The 24,056-nt window shown below is 38.6% G+C and overlaps 1 protein-coding gene across 2 annotated transcripts in view; it reads left to right on the top strand.

Moving 5' to 3' along the window:
* The window catches only part of MARCHF6 (membrane associated ring-CH-type finger 6), a 93,448-nt gene that overhangs the window by 1,297 nt on the left and 68,095 nt on the right, over positions 1 to 24,056 (top strand). The gene's annotated exons all lie outside the window — the stretch shown is intronic.

Raw genomic sequence — 24,056 nt, 5'->3', positions numbered from 1 at the left:
CCCTCCTCCTAACTAGGAGCCCTGAAGCACTTCCACCTCACCCCTCAGCGCCTGGCAAGGGAAGGGGACTTCACCTTGCAAAATTCACCTCTCTCCCCGAAAATGAAGTGATGGCCCTCAGTGTGTGCGATTTCCTTTTTTTTTTTTCCTTTCTCTGAAAATTTGTTGCCTCTTAATCCCTTTCCTCTTGAAAAATGTCGATAGATTTCTTTGTTGACTTGGAAAATTACGGAGGAAAACAAATAACGTCGACTCTATCACCGGAGTGAACTGGCCCTGATTAAAAAAAAAGTCCTTTTCCAGCTTGTGATTGAAAGTTTATTAAATCGGAAAAGAAAGATTGAAAAAAACATAAAAGGTTATTGGTAGAAGAGTTTCACCAGCTGTGGAGCTTGATGTATGCATGGAAGGTATACATGGTGATGTGTTTAAAGTTAATAACTTGTTAATACATAGTACATTAAGTATGTGCTTCAAAAAAAATTTTCCCCATCCTTTAGTGATGCATTATAGACCAAATATAGGAAATTACTGAGGCAGTTGTGAAAGGGACTCATAGTATCAGTGGGAAGAGAACCTTGAACCAGACTTATGGTCCTGGATTGAGGAGATCTTGATTCTACTACTAATTCTGTACCATGGACAAGTCACCTAACCAGTTCTGTTTTCTCATCTCTTGGATGGGGACTTAATTCTTGCCGTTCCTCACTGGCTGAGTTATATGTTGTAAAGAAAGTGCTATATAAATGTCATTAATTTATTTCCATATTCTGAGCTACTTCAGAGAATTACTGTAGCTTCCAATTTATCCAAACATTTTTTGATTTATGTATATAATGCAGTAAGTATTCTGCACTTCAATGGCATGTGATGAATTGGAGAGTTTCAGGCTATTTAAACCAAGTTGGATATCTGAACAAAGTTCAGATGACTGTTATAATTAGGTTAAAGTGAACAATTAAAGAAGTCAAAGTTACCAGTTTTTAGTTTAGTGGATTTACTTGTATAGAATTCATTTCTGAAATTTTTTGAAGTGTTTTTATGTTGTTTGTCCTTCCTTCTCGAAGAGAACTATGACATCAGGGAGGTGATGCCATGGCAAGTGAATTGGATCTAAGTGAGGGAGGGTTGTGCCTCACATCAGCCTCATTTTCTCCTCCCGGGCCATGTGGGTCCAGTGGCAAGATAGAGATCAGGACTACTGGAGATGGTCCTCTGTGAAGTGGGAGACCTTGGGCTTTTTAAGCTCAGTTTGACTGAGGCAACACCTCTACTGGTGATAAAGGCTAGGTAAGAAATGAGGCAGTGAATAGCCTCATTTACTTAGTCAAATAACAATTTGGGAGGGGAAGACCTTTAAGGTTTCTGGCCAAAACTGAAACAATTGCTATTTACATTCACTCTGAGCCAATCAGGGCCTAAACAATGACCAAGTGTGGCTTGCCCTGGGACCTATTTATTGTTGGCCAGTCAATGAGAAGCAGAATGATTTGAGTTTAAGGCATGGTCCTTAAGAAAAAAATATCTAGCTCATAAACCCCAAGATATCTTTTGAGGTTTCACAGATCCTTCTCATACATTAAATGGTTAAAACTGAAATGATTGTTCACAGTGTGTCAGGTGATACTGATAAATTATTTCATTTTTGAGAAGTCTTTATGTCATCAGTAGTGGGCTGCCTCCCTGTTCTCCCCAGTATCCTTAATATATTCTTGAAATTTCATATTGCAGTAGAAGAAGGTTCTTATGGAAAACCTAGTAAAGGAGACCACTCAAAGTTCAGAATGACATCTCTTTGTCAGTAATATTTGAAATTCAGGTTGTCTCTGAATTAGCTGTTTCTGAATTCAGAACTTATTCAGAAAGACTGAACTTTCTCTTTTATTCTGACATATTGGTAAATTTGTAATGTAGTAGTCTTTTAGTCAGAACTTTCTCAGTAGTACCTAAGAGATTCACACAATGTTAGTACTAGATTGGACCGTAGAGATCTTGTCCAGTGTTTAATATCGTGTCTAGGAAATGGCAGTTGTCAGGACTGGAACCCAGATCTCTACTAATTCACAATAGTGAGCCTTCAGCCCTGCAGCATTTTGAAATTCTTTCTGGGTCAGTAAAGAAATATTACATTATTTTCAATATTATTTTTGGGTTAAAATATTTTATTAAGATACTCCACTGGTCTGGACCTTGGTTTTCTCATCCGGAAAATAGGGTCGGTTCTAAATTATCTCTTAGGTTCAGTCAAGTACTAAGATTCTGTGATTCATGATAATTTCTTTACTCATAACATATTAAGTAGCCAGAGCATCCCATTCTTTGATTATATCTGCTAAGAGTTTTGTCGTGCCTGATTCCCATGATGTATCACATCACATTTCTGTGTAGGCATTTAATTTTGGGGTAGTACATCAAAATACTTTATTTCATCAGCATGAGTGAGTACTTTCATAGATGAAGATGGAATTTTGTCTGTGTCTTAGACTCATGAAATCAGTTGTGACCAAAAAAACAATGTCACCTAGCAGTGGCCAGTCTTGAGGTGATGAGTTGCTCTGAACTAGGCTGGTTTACTTTGATGCTTTTCCACCTGGGTAGGAGGTATCAGACTTTATCTCCTTTTTTCTTTTTTGTCTCAAAATCAGTAGAGTTTTATTCTCTTCCATTTTTTTCCCATTAGCAGAAAATAAGAGAAAGCAAAAACTTGTATGTGTTTGCAATGATAAATGCAACCTCATCCTTCAGAGTAAAACATAACAACATCAAAGTAGGGTGAAGAAATGAATGGGATACTCATTCCCCGTAGGACTTTACTGGGGAATGACATACATCTAAAGACAGAAACCTTCGGGTGGGTCCCTTGGTGTGAATTCAGACAGAGTAACCCAGTCCCAAATGTCTGTTTTTTAGAAGGCATTTAGCCCAGGGCAACTGTTTATAAAAATAACAGGATATATTTCAGTGACATAGCATGGATAGTAAATAGTTGAATATCATTTGATAACTTTTAAACTTCTGGTGATGCTGTAGGATTGAATCATAAAATACTCCAATTTTTGGTGAATCGAAATTGCAGGTTATGGAAAGTTCAGTAAAGAGGCTCATTGTAGATGTAAATAAGCTGAAGTATACTACCCCAAAATAATTGTGCAAGTACTATAAAAGATATAGTAATAATAATGATTGACATTTATATAGTGTCTTAAGGTTTATAAAACACTTTCCATATATATTATCTCACTTGAATCTCATATCAACCATGTGAGATATATCACAATTTTAGTGTCCACATTTTAGAGATGAGGAAACTTGTATTATCGAAAGTTAAATGACTTGCTCATTTATATAGATACTAAGTATCAGAGGCAGAATTTGAATCTAATGATCCCTGACTTTTTTATGTATGTATATATGACCAAAAAAGGAAGTGATTGGTCACCAGGTGAGAGTGAGGGATTGCATAATGTGGCCTTTTAAAAGGTTTGAGAGTCATAAAATTTAATCGTTTTATTAATAATGCCGGTATTTTGATAAAAGATTAATAGAACTTTAAAATTTGGATCTTCTAGTTTCCTAGTTTTAGAGATGAGAAAACTGGGCCTGCAATACACTGAGATGCTGCCAATTTATTAGACAAATCTTTTATTTAGGAGACTATATGTGATTTTCTAAAAGAGGTTCTGCAATATTTGAATATATTTCTTACCTTTTGACTACTACAGAGTAAGTATACATTGATATTAAACAGATGGCATCAGCTTTGCCTCTGGTAGAATACTTTTGTGTCAAATTTGAACCTGGTATGATAGGTAAAAGTAAACCTTTAAGTTTCTTGTTTTGGCAGTAAGTGCTGTGTATATGCATATATATTCTACATCTTAAGTCCCCTGAAATCATAGTTGGTCAGTGCATAGATCAGAGTTCTTAAATCCTTCAAAGTTGTTTATCTTCAAATGTTTTTGCTGTTGTATAAATTGGTCTTCTAGTTCAGTCCACTTAACTCTTCTTCCACTCACATAAGTCTTCCCAGGTTTCTGTGTTCCATTCTTATAATTTGTTCATCTGTTCCCTGACTGATGGGTACCCCTTTAGCATCTAGTTCTTTGCCACTAGTAAAAAAGCTGTTACAAATATTTTTTGTCTCTTTGATCCCTTTGGGGACCGAGGCCTAGTAGTGGTGTTTCTGATTCAAATATTAGTAGACAGTTTAGTAATTTAGGGGGCATAGTTTTTTGGCATCTTTGAATACCAGCAAAATATTATCTTGCCGTTTGCATTTATTATACATATAAACATGAAACATATGCTGAAGTACATGAATGTTTTTCAGGCATGAAAATTATATGAACAGTTCACAATTCTTCTAGATAAATTTAGATTATCTGCTATGGTGTGTTTGAAAGGAAGGAGGAAATGAAATGAGAATGGAAATAATCTACACACGCATTGAGGTAGTCCTTGATGAAGGCTTGAAAAGAAAACAGGAGGCTTTTATAAATTATATTCTATAGTAGATTACTTAGTTGGAGGAAAGCAGTGGACTAAAAGACAATACAAGAACCTATTGTGTTTATTACTATTTGTAAAAAAGCACTTGATTCAGGAGAGCAAAACCTTGCCTTACAGATTTTCTCCCATAAACATAACATTCCTTGAAAGATGCAAAAATAGAGAATTTTATTTCAGTCTCCTATTATTAACATAAAAATGAGTCTTGAAACAAGGGTATATGTTCATTAAAAGTCTTTACCACTGTCAAAGAGGATGTCCACTGTAGAGTCTGACTGTTGAAAGGATTCCTTGTAGATGGAGAAGAAACTGAGATGATTTGTACCAAGCCTCAGAATGTTGCATTCCAGAGTTCAGCATATTTGTACAGGAAAAAATTAAGTGGATGAAAAATGCCTACTTTCCAGACTATGATAAACATTTGGATGATGGGCAGCCTATTTCAGGACCATCAGTAAACATGTATCTTGGACAAACACCACAGACAGTGACTTGGGGCTCAGAATAGGACGATAGTGGATTAGTTTGCCTTTGGGAAATTGCACAGTACTTTTAATGACCTCAAGCTTCTCCCTGGGAGAAAAAATATGTTTCTAGTGGTACTATATAGCTGTGAGTCATGGAATATTGATATCTTGAGAACTAAAGTTGAGCATCACCCAAAGGCATGTGGTGGACATAAGTAGGCTGCATTACATGCTTTTCATTCATGTTGTTGTTTAGTTTTTTGAGAAGCGGCATAAAGGATCTCCTCAGGGAGAGCTATATGACTAGAAGAGGAGTTGGGCTGGTTACAGAATTAGAGTGAGAGATAACTAATGAACAGTCTGTGCTTTCTTTTTGTATCTGTGAAGTGTTAAGGGTTCTAGAGGAAGATTCCTAGTGCATTTTGTGTAGGGGCTGGGTGGGGTGGGGTGATCTCTGTAGGATTATGGGTAGAATAACCTAGCTGGAGGACCCTTCAACTGATCATTTAACTTCCACCCCTGAAAAACACTTGGGTATTTAAGACTAATATAGGATGAGAAGCCATGGATGAGTTACAGTCTGCACTTTTGGAGAGAGTTACCCCTGTGAATGAGATCACAGATCCGTTGAAGCATGGGAGAAGAGAATTGAATAGACTAAAATATTTACATGAATGAATGGATTTGTTATGCTACATCTTTAGAAAATAAAGTTATTCTTTATGAATAAATTTGCCACATAATTGAAACTCCCTTAGTGCTACTACAGCTCTCTTTAGTTTGAGGGTTAGGGTTTACATTTCTGTACTTTGAACTGAACTGACTGAACTCTATACATACACACACACACACACACACACACACACACACACACACACACACACATATATACACACACACATATATATACACATATAAATATATGCATATATACACATATACACACACATGTATATATTTGATGACATAGAAGTCACTATGAGCATCACTTATTTTATTGTGTTGCTTTATAATGATGATGGTATCAGGAACTATTGAATGGCATGGGGCTGTTTGCTTCTGTGCTTTATATCACAGTTTTTTTGGTCTACTTTTTATAGCTTTTACTCTTACAGCTTTTCCAGTGTGCCTGGCTCTAGCATTCTTTGTGAGTGGGAGTGGGAAATGAAAGTGTAGTAAGTAGTGCCTTCCATCAGATTACCTTCATTCATATTGTATATAATTTATATGCACATACTTACTTGCATACAATGTGGGCTTTTTGAGGCTGGACTGTGTTTTTGCCTTTCTTTATATATCCAGCATATACTATAATGCCTGGCACATAGCAAGTGTAAACCCAGATGACTACACTTAATAAAATTGGTTGTAATTTGAGAGTAGATTTTGAGTGAAGATCGGAGATACTTTCCTATGAGTGAACTACTTGAATCACAAAATTTGAGAATTGCAAGGGACCTTGGTGACCCTCTAGAATTGTTAAGGTTTGGGGTGCTGGAAACCCTGAAATGCAAGGGTACAGGGGGTCTGCCTTGAAAGAATTTGACCACTCAAGTCATCTTTCAGTCAGAGTAATAGGTTTTATTATGACACTAGATAGGCCAGCAAAATTCCTAGTAAATCTGCAGTATTAGCCAATAGAAGCCAATAAAAGCAGGTGAAATTCTAAGTGAATCTGATCAATTTAACGGGGATAAGCTCAGTACTTATTTACAAGAAAAGATAGTGTGAAGATCTGGCTGGGATTAAGGAGTGGTGAATAGCCTGGGATGGTCCTGGTGCAGACTGTGAAAGAAGTTAAGTGGTCTGGGTTGGATTGGAGTGCCACAGTGAAAGGACAATTAAAAGGATTATTGAATATCTAGGTAGAAATGTGTGGCAAAGTTCAGGGGCTGGGTTGAGTTAAAAGACCGTGGTCTTTTCCTTTTAGGGATCCAGCCCGAATCCCATAACCTCATCTGTATCATCCATATCCTAAAGGAATCCCTACTATAACATAACTAATAAGTATTTTTCCAGCTTCTTTTTGAAGACTCTTCAGGAGGGAGAACTCATTTCTCACCTGACTACACTACTTTGGAACGTCTCTGATTTTTCTACCATGCTCCAGGAAACTTGTTATTGTAATAACTTCATTTATTTTGTAAGATCTTATCAGTCTTGATACTCTATTTCATCTTTGCCACCTGGGGGCCATCTCTAGTTGTCCTGATCTGTGTCTTGTCGCTGGACCCAGATGGCTCTGGAGGAAAAAGTTAGGCTGGTGACTGCACAGCCCTCCCTCACTTATAATTCACTTGCAAGTGAGGGCATCACCTTCCTAGTGTCGTGGTCCTCTTTGAGAACAAAGGACAAACAACAGCAACAATATCTTTGCCACCTATCTCTCTGATTTTAGGCTGGAGCCATGAACTCCAAACCTCTGACAAACACTGTTGACTAAGAACTGACTGAAGGTACCTTGGTTTCCATTGCCAGGCCAATCCCTACCCTGCAGCTGACCAGACATTGTCAGTCCTGGCTTCTGATTATTTTGTAAATCTCCCAAACTCTCTCTTCCCAGGATTCCCTAGCTTTATTTATGGATTTTTACTTGTTATGCAAAAAAACTTAACTGGTGAAACTGTGGGTTAGATACCTAACTCCTCCCACCAGCAACCTAGCCATTCTCTTTGCCTTAGTACTTTATATAAACCCTATTCCTTGCCCCCTTCTTGGATACCCCAGCACTTGCTGTGTGACTCCCTAGGCTACAATTTATTTGCCCAGATTAAAAGACCTCCATTTTTGTTATATTGACAGTTTTCATTAAAATTCCAGTTGACACCTCTATTAAAGGAATTAAATAGCTCAGACATCTTTTATAATGTTTATAAATAAGTCATTTTGGTAATATGTTGTAGCCTGCTTATGCCCACCATGTATTGCTTCAATATTCTTTGTGTCACTAGCAGTATTAATGCTTGGGTGATGTGGTGTTCTGTGTTTAAAGGCCATATAGCATCACTAGAATAAAATTTATATTAAAGTGATGAATTTTTGTGCAGGGTGTAGTTTGAGACCTCTGTAAGCACTGCACATTATTAAAATTATTAAAATACAATTTCTTTTTCTCCTTTTTATTCCTGAGCCACAGCTCTTTATTTGTCTGTAGTGCCTAAGACAAATATACATATTCCACTTAATAGTTTTTATTTTTTCCAATTACATGTATAGATAGTTTTCAACATTCACTTTTGTAAGATTTTGAGTTCCAAATTTTTTCTCCCTCCTTCCCCTTCCCCCTCCCCAAGACAAGACTGTAAGCAGTCTGATATAGGCTACACATGTACAATCATATTAAACATGTCTTCACATTAGTCATATTGTGGAAGAAGAATAAGAACAAAAGGGAAAAACTACAAGAAAGAAAAAAAAAAGAAAATAGTATGCTTCTATATGTATTCAGACTCTATAGTTCTTTTCACTGGATGTGGACAGCATTTTCCATCATGAGCCTTTTGGAATAACACAAATATGTTGATTGTCCAACTCAATATAGCAGACTCAGTGGTCTGCTTATTGAACTTCATGTTATACTCTGAAAAATAGTTATTTTTCATACATTTGGTTTTTCCATTATCAGTTATCTCTTTTGATCTCAGTGAGGAAACTTTATTTGAAGTAGTGTTTTGGGGACTGGTTAAATCAGCATCATGTTACCCCTCTAAGCCCTAGGAGCATCTAGAGGGACCTTACGACTTCTATTCCATTTATACTCTGCAAAGGATAGCCTTCATAATAATAATGGTCATTTTTGAGTATTTATCTCCTTGTTTTAAGCTTTTCTTGATAGATGCCATCAGAACATTGTTGAATAAAGTTTTTTCTGGTTACCTTAGTCATACAAAACAAATCCACACATTTGCCACATCTAAAAATGTATATTACATTCGTTATCCTTCTTTCAGGAGGTGTGTAGCATGCTTCGTCATCTACTGTCCGAAGTCATGGTTGGTCATCACATTAATCTTAGTTCTTAAGTCTTTCAAAGCTGTTTTTCTTTACAGTATTGTTGTTACGGTATAAATTGTTCTCCTGGTTCTGTTTACTTCCCTCTATCAGTTCATGTATGTACAGTAATGGCCCATCATATTCATATACCATAATTTGTGCCGTCTTTATTCCCCAATTGATGGTTACCTCATTTGTTTTCAGTTCTTTTCTATAACAAAAAGAATAACTACAAGTATTTTTGTAAGCAGTTTTTCTCTCTATTTGATCTATTTGGGTATAGGCTTGGTAGTTTTATCAGTGGGTCAAGAAGTATATAGCTGCAGTTTAGAAACTTTTTGTATAGATCCAAATTGTTTTCCAGAATGGCTGGATCAATTCACAGGGCCACTAAAAATGCCCGTCTTTCCACAGCCTCTCCACCAATTGTAATTTTCCCTTTTTGGGGGGGAGGGTGTTATCTTTGCCAGTCTGAGCAGCGTGAGGTATTATTTCAGAGTTCTTTTAATTTTCATTTCTTTAATTATTAGTGACTTGGAGTCTTGGCTTGTAGCCTTTTCAAGTTATGTAATTTACTGTCATTGTGGTAGCTGACCTTCATGCCATTTTCATCCTCATTGAAGGCATCCTACATAGCTGAAAACATCATGCTGGAAGATTTCTGTTAGCTTTTGTATGGAAATTCGAATGTGACTGAAATTCTACTCTAAATAATTGCCTCAATTTTAGGTAAATATTAGTTAGGCCTGAGGTTAAGGTGATATAAATAATTCCAGGAACTAGAAAAGTGAGGTGAGTTCTTTTAGGGCACCAACTTATTCTTTAGAAAATTACTGCCTCATAATCACCAGAACCCTGAGGAGTACTTTACTTTTGACTGATTTGGAAGATTTTCCTTAATAGGGACACTTTATAGCCCTTATCAACAGAAGCTGACCAAATTAGCACCCAATACTCTATGCCTGTTGAAATATATAGACTACAAACTTGAGTAACTAGTAATACGTGTCAGCTTTTATATGAACAGTGAATCACCTGATTTATAGATCTCTGCTGGAATGGATTCAGTACCAAGAAAAGAGTGATTCTCCACCAGCCACCACTGCACCATCTGTACAGGAAACCATTAGTTACAGCAAATGGTTGAAGTTTTGAGTGCTGTGGATAAGTTCACTTGCCTTGGCAGCATATTTTCCAGAGATGTACACATAGATGATGAGGTTGATGTTAGCTCAGCATTTGGGAAGCCCTGAAAGAAAGTGTCAGAGAAGAGATATTAGGCTGCCTACCAGACTGAAAATCTACAGAGCCATTGTGCTGATATCATATGTTGTATGGACAATATACCAGCACCATGTCAGGAAACTGAACCGCTTCTCTTTGGATTTTCCTAGGAAGATTCTGAAGATCACCTGGCAAGGTGAAGTCCTTTCTCAAGCTGAGCTGCCAAGTATTCCAACGCTACTGTAGGGAGTGCAACTGTGATGAGCTGACCATGTTGTTTGAATGCCAAACATGTGGTTGCCTAAAAGAATGTTTTATGGAAAACTCACACAAAGCACAGCAGTCAGAAGTTTTACTAGGTCTCTCTGAAGAACCCTGATATTGATTGGGAGACATGGGAGACACTGGCAGAGGACCATCCAGCATGGCATGCCATCATCAAAGAAGATGCTGTGCTCTGTGAGCTAGGCAGAATTGCAGCTCAAAAGAAATGAAAGATGCACAAATTTAGAGACATCTCCATCCCAAATAGTCATACAGATTATTTGTGCCCAACCTGTGGTAGAGTCTTCTGTGCTCATGTTGGTCTGATTAGCCACAGTTGGACACACATTATACTTTTGATGCTGACATTGTGGTATCATTTGGTCCTCTTGAGTACAAAGGACAACAATAATAATAGTGATTTGGAGCATTTTTTTTTTCATTTGGCTGATGTTCTTTCTTGCTTTGAGATCTCTTCATATCCTTTGTCCATATCTGTTGGGGGAATTTGTTCTTCTGAATATTAAGTCAGTTCCTTATAGATCTTGGCTATCAGACCTTTATCAGAGAAACTTGCTGCAAAGAGTTTATTTCTCAGTTAACTGTTTCCTTTATAATTTTAATTGCACTGATTTTGTTTATATAAAAACTTTCATTTTTTTGGTAACCAAAATTGTCTATTTTATCTTTTGTGATCCTCTATATTCCTAGTTTAATCCCAGGCTCTTCTCCTAGCCATAATTCTGAAAGAAATTTTCCTCCTTGTGTTTTTCAAGCCTTTATAACATGACTTTTTGTAAGTAGGGTGTGTATCTAGTTAGAGCTTAATGTAACATGTAGTGTGAGATCTGATCCTAGTTTAATATCTGCCAGATTACTTTCCAGTTTTTATTGACTATAGTGAGTCCATCTTTTGGTTAATCACACACTAAATTAGTAGTTTTGTTTTCTTCCATATATAACTTATCCATTCTACTAGTGGACCTCTCATTTTTAATCATTACGTATTGTTTGAATAATTACTGCTTTGTAGTGAGTTTGAGATTTGATCCTACTAGGATCCCTTCCTTCACACTTTTTTTTTTCATTATTTCCCTTTAGAATCTTGACTCTTTGTTCTTCTAGGTGAATTTTAATCCTTTTTTCCCAAGCTCTCTGAAGTAGCCTTAGAGACCTCTCTGATGAGGCCCTCCTGCTACTAAGGAGATCAGCAACCATTTTCCACTTAAAGTGTAATTGGATCATGACATCATAGATCTAGACCTAGAAGGAATTTTAAAGATCATTGATTCCAAGCCCGTTATTTTACAAATGAGAAAACTGACACTCAGATTAAGTGACTTGCCAAGAGACACAGAGTGTCTGAGATGAGATTTGAACCCATGCCTTCCTGATTCTAAGTCTGGGACTATCCACTATCCTGTGTTTACTTTCATTACAGTCTTAGAGCTTTGTCTGGGGGCAGTGAGAAATTATTTCCCCAAGGTCTCACACTTAACCTAGTATGTGTGACATTTGAATCGAGGTCTTTTTGATGAGGCTGACTTTTTGTTGTCACGATACCATGCTTTCTTCTGGTCAGTCAGCAAATAATTAAATGCTTACTATTTTTCAGTCACTGTGGTAGGTATGCTCTGGTAATATCAGGGATGGTAAAAGTGTGCCCTGCCCTTAATGTTCTAATGGGAGAGATACCTTGTAATATATCAGGGTACATACAAAATATATGCATCCAGAGTAGATGGAAGGTAATCATAATGGGAAAGGCATTGGTAGCTGGGGGTGCTGGTAGTGGTAATGGACCAGGGAAGGATTTCTTCAGAAGGTGGGATTCGAAGTGAGTCTTGAAGGAAGCCAAGGAAGTCAGGAGGAGGAGGTGTGGAAAGAGAGCATTCTAGGCGTGGGACACAGCCCGTGTAAAGGCATGGAGGTAGGAAATGGAGTGTCAGGTGTGAGGAGCAGCACAAAGGCCAGTAATATTGGAATGTGGTGTATGGAGGGGAGTTAAGTGTAAGGAACCTGGAATGATAAGAAGGGACCGGATTATAAAGAGTTTTAAATGCCAAGCCAAGCCTTATGTTTGGTCTTGGAGGTAATGAAGAGCCACTGGAGTTTGTTGAATAGGAGATAATATGGTCAGATCTTCACTTTAGAAAAATCTCTTTCACAACTAGAGGAAAATTGGAGTGAGGAAGGTAGAACAATTAGAAAGCTTTTGATGTAGTCCAGGATAGAGATGATAAGGCCTAAAGTATAATAGTAACTGTTAGTGATGAGATATTTTGAAGGTTGAATCATAGTAAGTAATTGTATATAACACTTTAGGTTTCGCCACATTTCATCCTGAAATAAACTCTCCGAGCAAAGTATTCTAGGTGTGCAGAACTGCTCTTCTAGTACAGGTCTAACTTTTCTGTGAATGATGCAACGTGAAGACAATTGCATTTATAACAAAACCTAGGCAACTACCCCAAGGGACAAAATTGATTTCACTCTTATTACCACTTCTCAGCTCTAGTTAAACTTTGTTTTGTTTGGTTGATGGTTATATCAATAGAATGCTTTATTTGAATTGAAAATATTGCTATTACTTAGTGTTTAAATAGATCTCAGTTTGGGAGGCAGTTTTGTATTTATTTTCTAGTTATTTGTTGTGGCAAAATTGTGAAGTAAATATTTTTGTCTTATTGATGAAATGTTCAAAAAAAGCATCTGGATTGTAGTGTAGTGGAAAAGGTGACAGATTTGGAGTCAGTCCATTAGTTACCTAGAATTTATTAAGTACCTACTGTGTGCTAAGCGCTGAGGTCACAAAGAAAGGCCAAAACAGAATAAGGGTAATCTCAGAAGGCACTAGCATTAATGGAAATGAAGAAAGGCTTCTTGTAGGAGGAGAGGTTTTAGCTGAGACTTGAAAGGGAGCCAGGGATGATAGGAGATGGAGATGGGGGGTCAGGGAGTGAAAGGGGGTGGGGCAGGGAAGAGTATTCCATTCATGACAGATAAACCAGTGGAAACACTTGGAGTCTAGAGATAAGTGTCTTGTTCAAGGATCAGCAGGGAGGCTACTGTCACTGGATTGAACAGTGCCTGGAGGGGATTGACGTATGAGAAGACTAGAAAGGTAGGAAGGGGCCAGGGATGTGAAAAGCTTTGAATGCCAAACAGAAGATTTTATATTTGATCCTGGTGATGATAGGGAGCCATTGGAGTTTATTGAATTAGGGACATGTGCTTTAGGAAAATCAGTTTGACAGCTAAGTAGAGGATGGATTGAAGTGGGGAGAGATTTGAGGCAGGAAGACCAACCAGCAGGTTATTGCAGCAGTCTAGGCATAAGGTGATGAGGAGTCTGCACCAGGATATTAGCAGGCTAAGAGAAGAGAAAGAACTACATTTGAGAGATATTACAAAGGCAGAAACAACATGACTTTAACACTGATTGGATGTGGAAGGTGAAAAATAGTGAGGAATCAAGGATGACATCTAGGTTTTGAGCCTGGGTTACAGGGAGGATGATGGTATCCTTGTAATAAGGAAGTTGGGAAGAAGGGGGAAGGATTTGGGGGAAAATATGAGTTCACTTGTGAACATGTTTAGTTTAAGCTGTCTATTGGACATAAAGATCTCTCAGGTCCCTTCCAGCTTCCCAGTGTATCAGCTTTCTCAATTCCTTTGATCTGCACCCTTCAGAGATCACCAATAAGAATTCTGCCTCCACCATCTATAGCTCTCCCTTGCTCCACTGGCCTGTAGGTCCCTTTCCAGACCCTGAGCCTAATCATACAGCTCTTCTGGCTGGATCTTCCAAAAATGGGTTAGCTAATCTCAATGAAGCCTTCACTCTTTCTCTTCCTTGATAAATTCCCTAGAATGGCTGTTCCAAAAGTCTTCTCTCCTCAAGCTCACTATGCTACCACCATCCCTCTATCTCTCAGAAGACAAAAACAAACTCCCTCTCTTACCCAATTCCACACTTCAGATTATCTTGTTATCATCCTCCATCCTCTTCTTTCTTCCAGCCTGAGGATGAAGTCCCTTTCTTCTTTTCTAATACAAACTCCAGTTCCTCTATTTGCACCCAGACTGGACCACAATAGGTCCCTGCCCTAGCTCCACTTAATGGCTGTATTCTGGGCCCTTCTGGCTTAGAGTGAATATCGATAGTAACTGTTTTTCTTTGGAACAGCAACCTTGAGGGTCCTCTCCCAGCTCGATTTTTTTTCTTTTTTTTCTAATTAAGAGGGCCACCCCTTGACTCACTTTTTAAAGAGGCCTATTCATTGAATGGGTGTTACGTCACTTTAAGTGAGTACATGAAAAGGCCTTAGCATAAAAGGGCCAGGGCCTCCCATTGCATGTTGGGTCATCTCCAGTCATCCTGATGAATATCTGGTCACTTGATCCAGATGGCTCTGGAGGAGAAAGTGAAGTTGGTGACCTTGCACAGCCCTCTTTCACTCAAAGTCAACTGCAAATCAGGACATAAAGATCAAGATGTCTAAAAGCTTGATGAAGATGTCAGACTGGAGGTCAGAAGAGACATTAGGCCTAGAAAAGTATATCTAAGAATTGTCTGCATGGAGATAAATGATAATTGAATCCATGGGAGCTGATGAAATCATTAAGTGAAATAGTATAGAGGGAGAAGATCCAGGCCAGAGAGTTGTGGGACTCCCATTGTTAGCAGCTGTGGCCTGGTGAAGATCTAGCAAAGGATACTGAGTAGGAACAGTCAGATAGTAGGAGAACTAGGTTAGATCATTGTCATGAAAACCCAAGGAGAAGAAAGAGATCAAGAAGAAAGTATCAAGGTCAAGAGCATGATAGTGTCAGAGGTTGCTGAGAGGTCAAGAAGGATGAGACAAAAGGCCATTAGATTTTTCACTTAAGAGACAGAGTTCAAATTGCTAACCTCTGTAAGGTCCCCTTTCTTTCAAAGTCTGTGATCCTTTTTATCTGCTGCTTATACTCAGCCCCACTATCCTATTCTGCTTTAGGAAGGTGGGGAAGAAACCAGTACAGAATCCTGTATAATTTTACTTTGAATTGTTGTATTTCTTTCACTCGTTAATTTATTCATCAAACATTTATTGACCCAACCCACCTGAGGCATAATGCTAGGTGCTCTGCATATAGTTAGGTTTTCCTGAAACTGCACTAGAAATATATTATTACTCAAAGTCTACACTTTTGAGTGCAGCTCTGTTATACTTTTTATTTAGTTGGATGAAATTTAGATGCTTACCAGATTGCATTAAGATTCCCCACAGAAAGGTAAATCACATTTTAGGGGAAGGAACTACTCCAGCAATCATTTTGATATACTTAAACCATTACCCTCATTCTTTTTTTTAAGGATGTGCTTCTTACCAAGGTTTAGAGACATTTCCTCTTTCATCTTTGTTCCCTCTCATACATCTTAAGCTTCCGTACTGCCTTCACCTGGTCAGTCGACAAGTATATGTGTGTGCTATGCTCCATATCTTCTCTACTTAAAATGAAAGCTCTTTACAGGCAGGGACTGCTTTTCTTTTTGTTACCTGGTATATAGATACATAGATATATGTCTATATAGCTTAATAAATGCTTGTCGACTTGCTACTGTGCAATGTGCTGGAGGGATATAGAGGAAAATAAACAGGGCTTGCCCTTAAGAAACTCACGTTCAATTAAAAGAAGTAACATGTATATGTATAATTATGTACAAAATATATGCAAAGTAAATACGAAGTAATTGTGAGGAACCAGTAGTAGCTGGAAAAATCAAGAAAAAACCTATACTAGGTAAATAGTTTTTGAACTAAGATTTGTAGAAAACTAGAGATGCTAAGGGGCAAAGGAAAGGAGGGAATGAATTTCAGGCATGGGTGATTGCAAAGGACACGGACACAGGAAATGGAAAATATGTATGAAGAACAATAAGAATGCTTATTTTGTTGGACTTAGTATATGGACATAATATATGGAAACGTAACTTGGAGCCAGGTTGACAAGGGCTTTAAATGCCAAAAAGGATTTTATATTTGATTCTTGAGGTAATATGTAGCTGCAGATTTATTGAGCAGAGAAGTGGCATGAGTAGTGGCACGGTTGCTTTAGGAGAATAGTTCTCAAAGTGTGGTCCTGATTACGATATGACTATATGGCAGTACAACTAACTGTATTACTTGTCATTCAGTCGTTTACTCATGTCCAACTCTTCCTGATGCTGTGGGCCATATCACACTAATATGGTCCCTGGAGTTTTCTTGGCAAAGGCACTGGAATGGTTTGCCATTTTCTTCTCCAGTAGATTAAGGCAGAGATTAGGTGACTTGCCCAGGTCACATACCTAGTGTGGATTTGAACTCAGGCCTTCCTGGTTCCAGGACCAGTGCTCTGTCCACTGAGCTAATTAGTTGCTTAGCCACATTACTAAGCAATCTAAATTTGGATTTTATCTAGGCCAAAACTATGAGGATAAGGCTTCTGTGACTGGAGCACAAAGCTTCCTTGCTCTGAGGCTAATAGCATATATTTTTTTAATGACATCCTATCTCACCTGATTTTTAAAAATAGAGACATTTCAATAATAACTGATATACATAATTAAGCTTTAAAAAAACCCTTGACTCACAGCATCCTGTGGGTAGGTAACATAAATAATATCTTTATTTTATAATTGGAGAAACTGAAGTTCAGTGAGTTAACTTTCTCAAGGACAACAGCTACTAAGTATCCCAGTCAGGATTTGAAACCAAGTATTCCTGACTCCAGATCTAGTGCTCTACAATGTGATGCTGATTTCCTTCCTTCTGTACAACGCAGTAAAAATCCAAGCAATCTAAGCAAAATATCTAAGAATGTTGTTCTAGAATTAGGGAAGTAAGGCAGTAAGACTTTTACTAGAACATTGAACAATACAAATTCAGAAAACATTTCTTGAAATGCCCACTATGTGTAATATGTTGTGCTCCAGTAGTCTCTGGGAATGCAAAGAAGAAAGGGTAATGTTTTCGTGCTCAAGGAACTTCAATTTGGTGAGAAGGTGAATGCAAAATGTACTCAGGTAAGCAAATAAAAAGTAATTAAAAAGGTAGAGAGTATTAGCTGTGGGGAAGATTCAGAAAGACTTCATATAGGAGGTGGTATCTGTAACAGGCTACGTAGCGCTCAGGTGGGAGTGCATTCTAGGTCTATTTGCCAAACAGAAGTATGGAAATGGGAGAAGTGTCAAGTCCTTGTAACAGCTTGTAGTCCAGTTTGGCAGGAATGCATTGTATGAAGGGGAATAATATGAACTACATTAGAAAAATAGGTGAGACCCAGATTATGGAAAGTTTTAAATGCCAGGCTATTTTGGAAGCAATAGGGAGCTACTGATGATTTTGTGATCAAGGCAGTAACTTAGTCAAAATTATGTTTTAGGCACATTATTTTGGTAGCTGTTTAGAAAATAAACTGGAGAGGTGATATTTGGGAAGAAGAGGAGTAAATTAGGAAACTTAAAATCCAGGAGAGAAGTGATAGAAGCTTGAACTAGGATGGTAAATGTGGGAATGGAGAAAAGGAGATGGAATCAAGAGATACACAGATATACAGTCAACAAGATTGTCAGCTGACATGGAGTGGGGAGAGAGGGAGACAGAAGAAACAAGAAGGACTTCAGGATTATGGTCCTGGGTAACATGAAAGGGGATAGGACTCTCCTTTTTTATTTTTTTTTGGAGGGGGGAGGGCAGGACAATTGGGGTTAAGTGACTTGCCCAAGGTCACACAGCTAGTAAGTATGTCAAGTGTCTGAGGCCAAATTTGAACTCAGGTCCTCCTGAGGCCAGGGCCGGTGCTCTACTCACTGTGCCACCTAGCTGCCTCACAAATAGAAGTCTATTAGCAACAAGGAATGGGTAGGGGGAGTGTTCACTCATCTAAACTGGTCAGAGGACAGAAAAATATGCATGCACAATTGGGTAGAGAAATGCATTTCACTCAACGAAGAACTAGAAGGGTAAGGTGGAGAAAAGGGTACTAGAGGGAGGGTAAATTTATTAGATCTATGCAAAACAAGGATGTGTAAAGTTATTTTTAGCTCTTTTTGAGATGGCAAAGAATTAGAATCTGACAGGGTGCTCGGGTGCTCATTCTCATCAGTTGGGAAATGGCTGAATTGGTTGTGTTGTGGATTTGATGGAGAGCTGTTGTGCTGAAAGAAATGATCGAGGGAATGGTTTCAGAGAAACCTAGGGAGACATACATGTATGAACTGATATAGAATGAAGTGGCAGAACCAGAGCAATTTGTACAGTGAAAATAAGACTGGAGAGACAGCTTTGAAATACTTAGGAACTGATCAGAATATTGCTAAACCACAATTTCTGAGGACTAATGATGAAATATGTTATCACCTCCTGATAGAGAAATGAAGGATTCAGAGTGCAGAATGAGACATATATGTAAACATCCATGTATTGATGTATTTTTTTCTTTTAGATGTTGCCAGTGCACATATTTTTTTTTTTAACTATACACATTTGTAACAGGAGTTTTGTTTTTCTTGCTTCCTCATTTGAGGGTTGAGAAGGTAGGATAGAAGAGAGGAAGGACAAATTTTTATTTTAAAAAATAGAATTTAGTTTAAAAATATCAAGTTATGTAGACCCATAGACTAGGTGTAATAGATACTATAACAGCTTATTTTTTTTTTATTACTAGATTATGGAAAAGATAAATAATTTATTCATCTTAGGAGAACTCCCATTGTGACAGCTCTCTTCACCATCATATTGAGTTTATCTGTTTTGCCAGACTATCTCCTTTTATGTGCTTTGGTCAGAACTTGTGAATGACATCCTGGGAAAAAGGACTGGGTGGCCTTGGAGTCAGGAAGAGCTGGGTTCAAGTACTGCCTCTGGTACATCATAGGAATGTGATGTTGGTCAGGTCTCTTCTCACTGCTCTCTCTCCATGTCAGTGGAGAGTTTCCATAATGAGGAAATCACAAATTTGGACCAAAGTTTTATGTAGTATATAATGAAATTTATGTTTTTATGAAATGAATGTGATTTGAGGTTTTAGTTTGGCTTTTTTGTAAAGGCTATTTTCTTAAATAGTATAGGGTTCACACCTGTGCTTTCCTTCCCCCATACTAAAATTCTTACTTCAAGTAGCCAATTTCTGTTTTTTTAGAAATGCACTTAGAGCATTATCTTGGAGTGGGGCTGAGCCAAGATGGTGGCTGAAAAGCAGGGACTGTTCTAAAGCTCTCCCCCAGGTCCCTCCAAACCTCTGTAAAAAATGGCTCTGAACAAATTCTAGAGCTGCAGAACCCACGAAATAGTAGAGGGAAGCAAGGCTCCAGCCCAGGAAAGCCTGGATGGTCGCTGGGAAGGGTCTGTTGCTTGGAGCTGCGAGCAGAGAGGAACATAGCCCAACGTGGGCCATGCCAGGACCAACCAGACCGGGAGCCAGGCAGAATAGGCCCTAGCGCCCTGAAACAGTGAGCTGTGGCAGTTACCAGACTTCTCAACCCACAAACACCAAAGACAACAGAGAAGGTTAGTGGGAAAAGCTGCTGGGACAGAGTGAAAGCAGTGCATGGTTGGCCCTAGCCCCAAGCGTGGAAGACGTGCAGCTCTGGGGTTGCTTCCAGAGCTCCAGCTGAGGTTGCTTCTGGTCCCAGGCCCACCCTGTGGGAGGAATTAAGTGGCGGATCAGAGCGGGACTGCAGAACCTGCTTGGATCTGGGTCGAGGTCCTGGTTGGCGGTTCTTGGGGGGAGGGGAGCACTGGTGTGGCAGAGTTTTGCTGTGTAGAAGTAGCTCAGAAAACAGCAGCGCAGCCCCTAAAGCTTGGGACAAAGTACTCTCTGCTCTACAAGCAGTCATATGCTGACAAAAAGCTCAGGGGTCAAGTAGTTGGCTGGGAACATGAACAGGCAGTGAAAACCAACTCAGATTCAGACTTTGGAATCTTTCTTTGGTGACAAAGAACACCAAAACGTACAGCCAGAAGAAGTCAACAAAGTCAAAGAGCCTACATCAAAAGCCTCCAAGAAAAATATGAATTGGTCTCAGGCCATGGAACACCTCAAAAAGGATTTGGAAAAGCAAGTTAGAGAGGTAGAGGAAAAATTGGGAAGAGAAATGAGAGTAATGCAAGAAAATCATGAAAAACAAGTCAGTGACCTGCTGAAGGAGACCCAAAAAAATATTGAAGAAAATGACACCTAAAAAATTAGACTAACTCAAATGGCAAAAGAGCTCCAAAAGCCAATGAGGAGAAGACTGCCTTGAAAGGCAGAATTAGCCAAATGGAAAAGGAGGTCCAAAAGACCACTGAAGAAAATACCACTTCAAAATTAGATTGGAGCAAGTGGAAGCAAGTGACTGTAGGAGAAATCAAGATATTATAAAAGAGAACCAAAGGAATGAAAAAATGGAAGACAATGTGAAATATCTTATTGGAAAAACCACTCACCTGGAGAATAGATTGAGGAGAGATAATTTTAAAATTATTAGACTACCTGAAAGCCATGATCAAAAAAAGAACGTAGACATCATCTTTCAAGAAGCTATCAAGGAAGATTGCCCTGATGTTCTAGAGCCAGAGGTTAAAATAGAAATTGAAAGAATCCACTGATCACCTCTTGAAAAAGATCCCAAAAAGAAAACTCCTAGGAGTGTTGTCACCAAATTCCAGAGCTCCCAGATCAAGGAGAAAATACTGCAAGCAGCCAGAAAGAAACAACACAAGATCTAGCAGTTTCCACGTTAAGGGATCGAAGGGCTTGGAATATGAGTTTTAAAAGAAGATACTCAAAAAAAAAAGTTGTTTTTGCATGCAGCTGGGAAATAAGATATACAGGCAGTGGGGCATAGAAATCTATCTTGTCCTACAAGAAAGTCAGGGGAAAAGTGCCGCCAGCAGCTGTGGTGCCGAAATGGCCAGAGATGGCTGAATGCCTCGGAGAGTGAAAAGAAAACACAGGCCAGGTGGGAGAGTAAAGAACAGCTCCATTTATTTAACTGCGGGACAGGGCTTATATACTTTTTTAGGCAAGCAGAATCAACAAATCCAAGTGCAAGGGATTTGTTATATAGCATGACTTCCTCGTGCTTTTGTTCCCTTTTTGCCATAAACAATATTGTGTTAATAGCCCACAGGTGGTATTTAGCACATGTGTGCCGTGGGGGGTTTTAGAGAGAGCATGTGTATACTGAGGAGGCTTGGAGAGCCTTCATCCTAAACAGCCTTTGTATGCTGAGGGTGGGTATGGAGAGCCCATGTACCAAGTTATCAGCCCAAGGGCAAGAACAGGCCCCGGGAAAACCTGGCCTGTATCTATATCCCAGAATAGACTTTCTCAGAGCTAGCCCTCTACGATCTCCCCCCTATTATTTTAAGATGGAGTTTAAGCTAATGATGAGTCAAATAATGCCTTGTAGAAGACAGGGCCTTATGAGACACAATAATGTTGGGAAGGCAAACGGGAAGAAAGTGGCAACAATGTTGCTTTGACTTGCTTTAGGAGTTGCAATAACTCATTGGTATTGCCTTCAGAATCAGTTCCTGGGGCTTTGCTGTGTTCAATTAGGTGGGTGATAAATTCTTAAGTCACTTATATCTCGTGTCACAATATGATTATGCCTCAAATTTGTAGATACAAAGAAATAGGGCTATGACAGACAAGCTTGTACATAGTAATCCCCTTTTAAGTAAATATGGGAAGGATTGAATGACACATTGACAAATCAAAGGGAGCAGTCCCCTTTATGAACATAGATACAGAAATTCAAAGAGCAGTTGTCTCTTTAAGATTCAAAAAGTCCTTTCTTATACAGCTGCCTGGCAAGGAACATCGTCAGTGAAATCTTCTGGTCCTTAGCATCTGCTCCAGTCATCTCCAGCACCACATCTCAGCCTCTTCTTCTCTTCTTGTAGGAACCAGCTTTCTGTCCATTCTCCTACAAGAGTGATCCTAGCCCAATTCCAGATTTCCACTTCCAATCTCCATAACCCTGATCATTCTCACAAACTCAAAACTTGAATCATGGCCAACAGTCATATTTAAGAAATTCACATCAGAAGCAAGTGTCCTACAAACAGGCTTCAGTACATACATAAATACATTAGTCAATTTTTAACACAGTGTTTATAGAATCTTAATCTGTTAGTTATGTCATGTTAAAATAAACCACAAACCATTTTTCTTTCTAGTATCGTTAATTGTAACAAGACTTCAGAATCAAATAACAAATAACATTCTCACATTGCTTAAGGAATATTTACAAAGCGAGCCCTAAGTGGCTTACATGCATTTCTACTGTTGTTTATAAAGCTTTACTAACTTGGTAATAACAAAGTTTCTAGTCACTGCAGAATTCCTAGATGTCACAAAGTTTCCTAGTCAAAAAGGTGTGGTAATAGAATCTCACTTTGGTAACAGTCAGACATCTTAAGGTGAGTCTTAAGCAGTTTGCACATGTTCTAGTTCTAGATAAACATGTTATTAGATTGCCCACTAAGATAACGCAGAGGAGCTCATCAGACCTCCACCTGTTAACAGTACAGGATCATATTCCCTCTGAGTAGCTTGTGGCATTTCTCTCAGATACTGATTTTAATTCAGACGCAAATTCAAACTCAAAGCAAAATTAGTTATGGTCCCAAGTGCCTTTTGCCCTAAACAGCAAGCTCCACCAGTCACAGCTTAGAGCCAGGTACAGTTGCTTTTACTTTCATGGAGAATCTTTTCTATCTATTGTACATAAACCTGCAATTTTTCAGCAAGCCAAGTTAATTGTTTAGAGTTTACATAACTCAAACAAGTTCTTTTCCCCGGGGCTGATGATCTTGCCCATGCAGATAGTTTCCAGGGGCCTTGGCAATTTGCAAAATAAGGAGAATTAATGTGGACTCCGGGAAAGGGTTAATTCTGGTGCCCTTGCCTGCCGCCCTCCGCACAAGAGGACTGTTCTGAATGGGCAGAACCAACCTTCTTATCCTTTTTTCCTGCCCGCCTCCTCCTTTCTTTTGATTTTCTAAAAGAATTTTAATGTCCTTGTTACATCTTTCTACAATGGCCTGTAGCAAATTTTATTTGGGCCGTCTCAATATGTTGGATTACATAGACAGCATCTTTGCTATCAGATATAATGTTAAGTGGTTCAGAAAAGTCCTTTAATGCAGCTATTATAGCATACAGCTCATTTTGCTGTGTAGAGGAAAATGGTGTAGTAATTATTTGTTTTACATTTGGTGGGGAGAAATAGCATGCTTGGTGGTGCAGAGTTGCATCAGTGCATACTGTCCTAGCATGGAATATAGGGTAGGACTTAACAATTGTGGGAATCAATGGGACCTTGATACATCCTTAGAAAAACTTGCCAGTCAAGGTCATTAGCTAGTAGAAGTTCTACCTGTTCTTTAGTATATGGCTGATGAACAGCATGTGGTCTATTTCCTGTGACTCTTTTTATGCTTTTCTGAAGAAGTTGAGCAACCATTTGAGGGTAAGGAGAAATGCTTCTTGAGGCTTGAAATGGCAAATAAATCCATTCTGTGATGTCATTTTTATGATGTAAAGCCCCAAAAGGAATTTTTGGTGTAGGGAGGATAG

This window comes from Trichosurus vulpecula, chromosome 1 (assembly GCF_011100635.1).
Source record: "Trichosurus vulpecula isolate mTriVul1 chromosome 1, mTriVul1.pri, whole genome shotgun sequence".
Lineage (NCBI taxonomy): Eukaryota > Metazoa > Chordata > Mammalia > Diprotodontia > Phalangeridae > Trichosurus > Trichosurus vulpecula.
This window is presented reverse-complemented; position numbering and strand designations above follow the sequence as displayed.